This window comes from Fukomys damarensis, unplaced genomic scaffold (genome assembly GCF_012274545.1).
Source record: "Fukomys damarensis isolate Sample0158 unplaced genomic scaffold, DMR_v1.0_HiC HiC_scaffold_16, whole genome shotgun sequence".
In the NCBI taxonomy this organism is placed as follows: domain Eukaryota; kingdom Metazoa; phylum Chordata; class Mammalia; order Rodentia; family Bathyergidae; genus Fukomys; species Fukomys damarensis.
In genome coordinates, this window is record NW_022900928.1 from 21,910,135 (window position 1) to 21,918,821 (window position 8,687).

At 36.0% G+C, this 8,687-nt stretch overlaps 1 protein-coding gene across 5 annotated transcripts in view; it reads right to left on the reverse strand.

The window, feature by feature from the left end:
- Positions 1-5,253: 5,253 nt before the first annotated feature.
- LOC104856514 (RNA-binding motif protein, X chromosome) overlaps positions 5,254-8,687 on the reverse strand; it is a 124,102-nt gene continuing 120,668 nt past the window's right edge. For all 5 annotated transcript variants that reach the window (XR_778661.1, XR_778660.1, XR_778663.1 and 2 more), the window contains one exon: positions 5,254-5,327. The gene's annotated coding sequence lies outside the window, so the exon portion shown is untranslated. The remainder of the gene's footprint in view (positions 5,328-8,687) is intronic.

Genomic DNA, 8,687 nt, shown 5'->3' on the forward strand with positions numbered 1-8,687 from the left:
TAAATGTTACAGCCACCACCTAAACAAAGTTTACATATATAGAAATAAAATAACTCACAAAAAATAAGAGAAAACAGAAAAAGTCACATTGTGAAGTTATGGAAAAAGCAATCCAAATGAGCAATAAACTACAAAAAGATGTTCAACCTCACCCAAATTCTATGACATGCAACAACACAATGCTCTTTTCTCTCATTAGCCAGACTAATATTTTAAAAGTCTGACAATATCAATTATTTGCAAATATTTGGAAAAAACAAAACTCTCAGACTCTACTAAGTATAAATTTATACAAAAATTTTAGAGATACATTAGTAGCAGCTAGCAAAATTGCAACTATGTAATTTTTATAATACAGCGGTCCACCTCTAGACATACAAACTAGAGATAGCCTCACATATATATGCCACAAACCATGAATAATAAAAGTAATTAATCTTCTGTTTGTGATATTGTAAAAATGACAAGAACATAAATGCCTCTTACAAAGAGAACAGATTAAAAACTTGTAATTATAGTCATGTAGTGAAATATGCCATAGTGAGTAAAAATTTTGAAATCTATTTATATAGTTTGCCTATATTAATAAGAAATTGATCACCATGAATTCTGAGTTGTCATGTTCTTTGTTTTTCCATATATTTATAATTTTTCTAGAAAAAAGAAAGAATATACTTCATTCTGTCTTAAGCAGAGAACCATAACTTCCTCAAGAGATCCTAAATTTCTCAGATCCTAATTGTATTTCCCACTTTTTGCCACTTTCCTGCCTTTGTAGTGGCAGATAAGTAAGCTTTATACTTTCAGAAGGCTTATGATTATTTGAGCCCTCATTTTCCTTCATGGTTTTATCTTGTCTTCAGGGCTAACAAACATCTCTTTATAAAACCATATGCTGTTTACTTGTGCTGCTTTATTATTTTCAGATGAGTTACCTGGAAGCAAAATTTATCCTTTTAATTTCAGGATATTTATGAACTGCATCCGAAGCAACAAAAATTCTTCACCACTCTCACTTTTTTCTACCAAGTCTTCTGAAATGCAAAATTTACAGTAAGTACATTACCTGATTCCAAGAGCCAGTAGACAACATTTTCATCAGCTATTTCAGAACCCCTTCAGCCAAGATCACCAACTTCTCAGCAAGAGGCCTCACTATACCACTTCCAAACACTTGGCTAGTTCTTTAATTACAGGTCTATAATTTTTAACACTCCATAGCTGGATCACTTTGGTATTAGTCAAGATATTTTAGATTGCAATTTTAAAGAAATCCAAGTCAAACTATAGTAAGCCCAAAATGAAGCATATTGGTTCATACTGGACAGTCCAAGAGGTACTGGCCTACTTCAAGCATGGCTTGACCCAGAGGCTTAAATAATCTAATACAAACATCTTAATTTTCTAGTTCTGCTACTTTCTATGTGGCCTCCTTTGTGATTGCCAGAAGCTCCAGGTTTGCACTGTCTGAATCTAATAATGGCATAAAAATATAGCTATTTTTCTTAATGTCCATATATCAATCCAAAGGAAGGTTTTGATTTCCTTTTCTGGCTCATGTGTCTACTTCTTGGATGAATTATGACTGCCAGGAAGTATGGGCATGGAGATAAAATCCTACAAGACCATGTAGATTGGAAATGGGATAACTTTCCAAATGTAGGATAAGTGCTATTATAAGACAATGAGGAAGAAATGCTAGACAGCATAGTACCACACATCTACAAATATTTTTATAGCTATCTCTAAATTTAGTTAGACATGATTTCCTCACCTTAGTGGTTCTCTGGAGAATTAAGATGAGACTTTGAAAGAAAATGATATTCTCTGAATCATCTTCCATGGAAGTTAGCATGGTGACACAGGATCAATGGAGGATGGCAGTATCAAAGCTCCAGATAGTGGTCCCACAGGGGAGACACCTAATGCATACGTGAAGGTAGGTATGAAAACTGGACAATAATTTAGAAGTCTTCAGCACAGAAATGGATGTGCGACAAACTCTTCCTTCTTCCAAATATATAGAGAAGAAAAAGCTCTGGGATATGCTCAGGAGGATGTCCCCATTTCATATGTTGGAAATGTTAAGATAGCATATCTCATATGCCTTCTATGCCTTCTCTATCTCCTCATTCTTTTTGGTTCTTTGGCTCTGTTATTCATCTTTCATTCTCCTCTACCAACCCCTGCCCACTTCCTTTCCTTTCTGATATACTTCTGTCCATTTTTCCCATTTTTCCATGAGAAGCAAAGCACTTTTAGTAAAACAGCCAAATCTGGAATTTTTAGAACATACTTTCATCATTTTGCCTGTGACTGAACATAAGAAGACTAACTCTTCATAGCTGTGATATAATTGTTCATCCTGCTTCAAAGGATATGATTAAAGATACTGGAGAGAAGGATGAAAGATATGCATAGCAATAGTGGAATTTATAAAATGTATCAGAACATTTCTGTGTAAATATAAAGACATCTTAGAGGAAAAAACCCCTGGGAAATGTTGGGGGCAGTCTACTTCCATGAGCACCTTGACTTCTTAACAGAGCTGAGGACACATGATTGAAAGACACCATAATTCTGCCTGAAGACATGACTGCAGGTGTCTTCATTGTTAGCCTACCAGTTTTAACAGGCAAAGGACTCTGAAGGCTGTGGTATTAGCATTTATATTGTGCCAATTTGGCTAATAACCCACTGGTCCTATATTCAAACTTTGAACCTAGCCATACCCACAGTTACTTCACATCCTGAGTGCAGTTTTAGTTCCAATGTCCATTAAGGAAAAGACCAAGGCACAACTTTTCTCCTTTCTACTGACTTCACGGCTCTCCAGTCAAATGGAAGTGTGAGTGCCTTTTTATTCTCCCAGGGGAAACATCTGCCCTCCCTGCGTGGAGCCATGCTGTGAATGGAGAAATTACAGAGCACTGCTCTACAGTATGCTTCCTCAGTAGCCGATCACCAGGCAAAATGTCAGAGCAGCTGGTGCTCATCAATTCACCCTCTGTGATTTCAAATACCAATTAAAACTGTGAACTCCTAATTGCCTCATTTCTAGCCACATTTCAAAGTAATTAATAAGTAATTGAGTAATGTGTTAATAATAGCCTTAATCATTTTTCTAATGATAAACTCCTGCATATAGTAGGCCTCACGAACAGTGGGGAGCATTGCATCGCAGGTCATGTCTTAATATCCCCCGAGCAATTGTCTTAGCTCCCCTAAATCAGTACCAAAAAAGAAAGAAGAAACCCTTCACACTGGTCTATCAAACCTCTGCTTTTCTTTTTCCTTCTCCTGAATGTCCTATGCCTTCCTCTCATCCAATTTGTTCTCCTCTGGAACTCTGAAGGAGGTGTCAGACTCCAGGACAGTTTTCTAATTGCACTGAAGCCTTACCGCATGGCCACTCTTGAGCACACACTTGCCTCACCAAGGCCAATTTACCTGTTCTCCAAATTTTGTTTCCTCATTATTATAGCTTATGTTTAGCTGTTAGATATTAAAGTACTTATTAACTATTGGGTTTAAGAAAGCCATAAGCAAGAGGTAAAGTGTCATAAATAAATTTCAAAAATAGACTGAAATTTACACTGATGATGAGCTCCAAGATTTGAGAGCCAGGGCAACCAGGCCATGAAGCCATGGGTCAGAGGAACACTGGCAGTCTCTATCAAATTTTACCAACCTTTAATCTTAGGAGTTGGGAGGCTACTGGGTGGGAACTCTAATTCTAACAATGTTAAGTAATAGTCCAGCTCCCTGATTACAGAGATGAGATTACTAAGAGAATAAGGGTTACAGAGGTTGTTTGGCATAGGATCTTTTTAGGCTGAGTCATCTTATTAAGTATTTCTTCTGGGTTATTTCTCTATTCCCTCTTTTATTCTCTCATTCTGTCAGTCTCTCTACTTGTCTTTTCCTTACAGAATATAAATATTGTATACTAAGTAATTCCTTTTAAGAAATTGCATAAAATTCAGCCTTTAATCTGGGCCCCTTTTCTCTTCTATAGCAACTACTTTGAGTCCTCTATAGGCCTTTCCTCCTACAGTGATCCCTTAGGACCGCTCCACCACAATGTGCAGACAGTTCAATAGTGTTTAGAACAGTGCTTCCCAGGGAGAAGGTGGGGGTGTGAGGTGTCAGAATTTTAGGAATAAAGGTATCAAAGGTACACGTGGTTAGGCAGAGATTGATTGTATCCTGTCTCTATCTCTAACCACTGCTCTTTAGTTGGAAACTACCGCTTCAGAATTACCCCACCCCAACTTATTTTAGAATCTTTTGATGGGTCCTTCAATGAATAAGATCAAAGGATTATTCTTTTAATTAGAGCCAAACTTTGGAGACATAAAGCTGATTATAACATATCTACTGTACTCACTTCCTTAGGATAAAGACACCAGAAATAGACTCTCGAATCAAGATTTGATTTGATACAAGAGGTTTATTAAAGAATATTCTTTGGAATAAAGCAGAAGAGAAACTGGATCTGCCAAGGAAAGGTTTAAAGTGGGATACAATCCAAGTAGTGTTTCAGCCCCTCTTATGAGAGTGCTAAAATTCAGAAAGCCTTTAGAAGGTGTCCTGAATTGAGGCAGGCAAAGAGAATGGATCCTGATTCCCCTACAACATCAAGTGATTGAATGCATGTTGCCCATGGGGAGGGAGCATAATTCGTGACAGGCACATTTCTGGGAATGGACTTAGCCATGAGCAACCAGCACTCAACCTTCCTGGCATTTAGAAAAATGACTCCCTTGCTGTTGGGAGAACTTAGATGACACATTCTGCCATATAAGACACTCATTCTTTCTACCTCTAAGTCATCCTGCTCAAACCTATTCAGATATCTTAGCCTTGCTCATACATTCTTATGCATAAGTGGGGTGGGCTTCTCAAAACATTGAAGGGTCTTTTTATTTTCACCTTAATCTAGAGGTTAGGATTTGTCCATCTTTTTCTGCCTTTCCAGGAATTTGGCTCAGTCCACTTCCGATAATAATCACAATTATTTTTCTTACCAGAGACTTCCTTCGAATCTCAGATATTTCCTAAAAACTCATTCATAGGGTGACTGACCAAAGTCAAATGCAATTCTAAGGGAAGAGATTGGGACTCTGCCATTTCACTGGCTTCCTAACTGTCAAAGTCAAAAGAGGGCCGCTAGCCCTCTACTTGACATCTCTAGAATATGACTTTATTTTACACTCCCATCTCTTCCTCCCCCACGTTTTCTGACCTCAAGTTCTCTTCACATTCTGTTTACATCTCTGGCTCTTCTTGTGCCTGAGATTCCAGGTTTCTTTCTTCTGTTTATCCTTAAAACACCAGTAAATAATATAAACCATATTAATAACCCCATATAATTAGTTCTATTTTTTTTTACATATGATCCATATGCTGTGGTCATCTCTATATATCTGGCTTAATTTTGTCGTGTATGTGTAATATATATTATATATAATAATAAATATGTATATAAAATCAAGTGTGACACACAAGTTAGACACTGTCTTTTTTTTTCCCCTCAGTCCAAATTTCTTCCTAGATTTCCTACCTCAGGTGATAATATCACTAGACACACCGATCACCAAAACATTCTAAGCTCTGGCATTTCCTTTCCATCCCTCATTGAATCAAACACCAACTCTGTTTATGCTACTTGCTAAGAAGCTTTCAAGTTTCTCTTCTCTTCTCCACATTGGTACTGCCTCTAGTGGAAGTCTCATAAATTCTCACCTAAATCTCTTTAATAGCTTCCTAATGGGTTTCCTCACTCTACTCTACCTTTCTCCAATTCATTTCCCACATTGCTGCCAAAATGATCTGTGTAAAATACATCCAATCTTATTGCTCCTTTCTTAAAAGCCTTCAACTCCCAAATTCCTTCTGTATACTCTTCAAAGTCTTTGTCGTGGTACTAAAACACCATAATTGGGCCTTTGCCCAACTCCTAAGCTTCATCTTTTTCCATACTCAATTTCAGACACACCAAACATTTAATAATTTCCATCATTTGTCATATTTCCATAATCTTCACGATTTCCCCTCGCTGATCTGTTTGGAACATCTTTCTCACATGTGAAAGCTGTTTTTCCAAAATGAGTTATATTTTCCTAGCACTTCTCATCTGACTGCATTGTCCAAGAGAAAGAACTATAGGGATGAGGGTCAGTTGGTAAATTTTCTACATGCATTCTGTGGCCTATCTGATTGAAGAGGTGCAGGTGAACTGAGACTGTGGTCAATTCTTAGAGACAAAATCATGTATCTTCAGCAAATCAAATATAAAATGATAAAAAATAAGATCCTAAAGATATAATGGACAATGTGAAATAGGAAGAAAGGGGCTAAAGGTGTAGAGAAAGTGGGAAGGGTAGGGGAAAGCTAATAAGGGAAAAGAAAAAATATGAGAAAATGGAAATGAAGTGTTTGCAAAGGGGGAGGGGTGGAGGGGTGAAGGGAGGGTAGGGACAAGGGGAAAAATGAGAACCAAGACCTGTCATGTAAGATCCCAATAATGAGTGTAACTGTACTGTATACCTAAAATGTACCAATAAACTCAATGAGGAAAAAAAATAAAGTATAATACATATTTAGGGTTGCTGAGAAAATAGAGGCTAAGTTCATATTGCTGTTGAGGTAGTAGAGCAAAAGTTGAAGGAAAATTACAGTCAAATTATTATTATTGGAAAACAGAACAAAAATATCTGCAACTGTAGGTTCCTAAAGAAGATGTTAATGGGTAATAGACTATTGGCTATTCATATGCCTACTCTCTGCAATTCGATGCTGAACATGGAAGCTGGCCAGGTGGCAGCTCCCCTAACTTCTTACTGAAGTCTATGCTACATGTCTTATAGTCAAGGCTTTTTTGGAAATAGTCAAGGCTGTGAGCCAAGGCACTCATAGCTGCCTGCCTCAGTTTAAAGGCTACTTGGCAGTCATGTATCTGGCCTTCAGTCTTTTCTAGTCTTCCAAGGAATTATCATACTCATTAAATAGGACTCCCATAGCTAATTAATCATTTGAAGGGGCTTATAACTATTTCTTCAAAGAAACCCAACTGGGTGAAGATCTGTAGACCTACCTGCCATGCAGCTATGATCTCTTAGGGAAAAAATACAATTCCTGTTACTCTAGGTCTATGAATGTCAGCATTATACAGGATTTGAAAGAAGCTTCCCCCCATCGTGGATAGGGTAACCTAGCTCTTCAAGTGGAAAAATCATGGAGCACATAAAACAAACTAGCACTTTAAAATATAGTGTTAAACTGGGAAGTGAGGGCAAATATGGAGAGTTAATGTTAAAAATAGGAGGGAACTTCCAAGAATTCTTTCTGTTCACGGGATATAGCATTGATAAAATGCAGCAGGTTTCCATAATAAAGAGCAATTAAACAATAAGGAAGTGTTTTTCAATATTAAAAATTATATTTTCCCAAATGAAAATCTCAATAGAGGCAACAAATAATGTATGCTACCAAAGACTGAATTTTGGAATTTTGAAGCAAATAATTCTCCCAGAATACCCATAAAAAAAATAAAGACATAAAAATTATGAGAAAACTCATGGAAGACAAATGCAGGTCCTCCAATATGTGAGTAATGGCAAGACTGACAGGAAACAAAAGCGCGGATGGAGGAGAAAGGGCAATAAAAACTGAGCTGAAAAATTTGTTGTAAGCTGAAAAAGAAAATATTGGGCAATATTATTGAAAAATATTTACTTCTTTTCACATCCCAGTGACAGTTTGGAGACAAAAGAAAAAGTCTAAGTGCTTCCTCATTTAAAAGTGCAATTACCTAAAAAGAAGAATCAAATTGTCACCACTATCTTCATTTGTAATATTGGAAAAAGACCATCCATGAAGCAATACTGATGGGAGTTTTGAAATATAAGTAGTAATTCTACATTAACATATCCAATCAAATTGCATACATTCATGACAGCAAGAAATCCATATTTTAGATGTGCAAAAATTGAGAAAGTATCACAATCATATTTCCTTTCTAAAAAATAAAAAAAACTCATCAAATGAAAATTACATTAGCATAAAGATCTCAAGATAGCAAAGATATAGCAAAGATTCAATGTACAAGAAGTAGTAGCAATCAATGAAACTAGTGGTAATTCAATTTAAATAATACTTGTTATTATGGTCCTGATATATGTGGGAATTATTAAGAATGAACTATTGAAAGAGAAGGACATAATGTAAGACAAAATGAATAAAAAGTAAGATAAAATTTTAAGAGTGCAGGTTTAAGTTTAAGTACTATTGCGATCTCATCATAGCTGTTATAATCAAGGGCAAATTATTTAACCTCTTGTGCCTAGGTTTTCTCCTCAGTACAGTGAGATTGATAAGAGCATCAGCTTTATAAGGTTATTTTGAAGGATAAATAAATTACTATTTGAAAAGGGTTTAGAAGAGTGTTTATCATTAAGTGCTTTACAACCATCATCTATTATCATAATAATTGTCACTGCCATTATTATTATATTATTGGGGGGTAAGAATCATAATTACTATGTAATTTTTAACACTGCTAAAAAACAAAAATTTTAAATGTTCATTTAAATTATGTAAACCAATAGAAATCCTGAAATAGTTTATAAAATAGAGGAAAGGAAAAATATGAGAAAAGGAAAAAATGCAAACAAAGTCTTTGT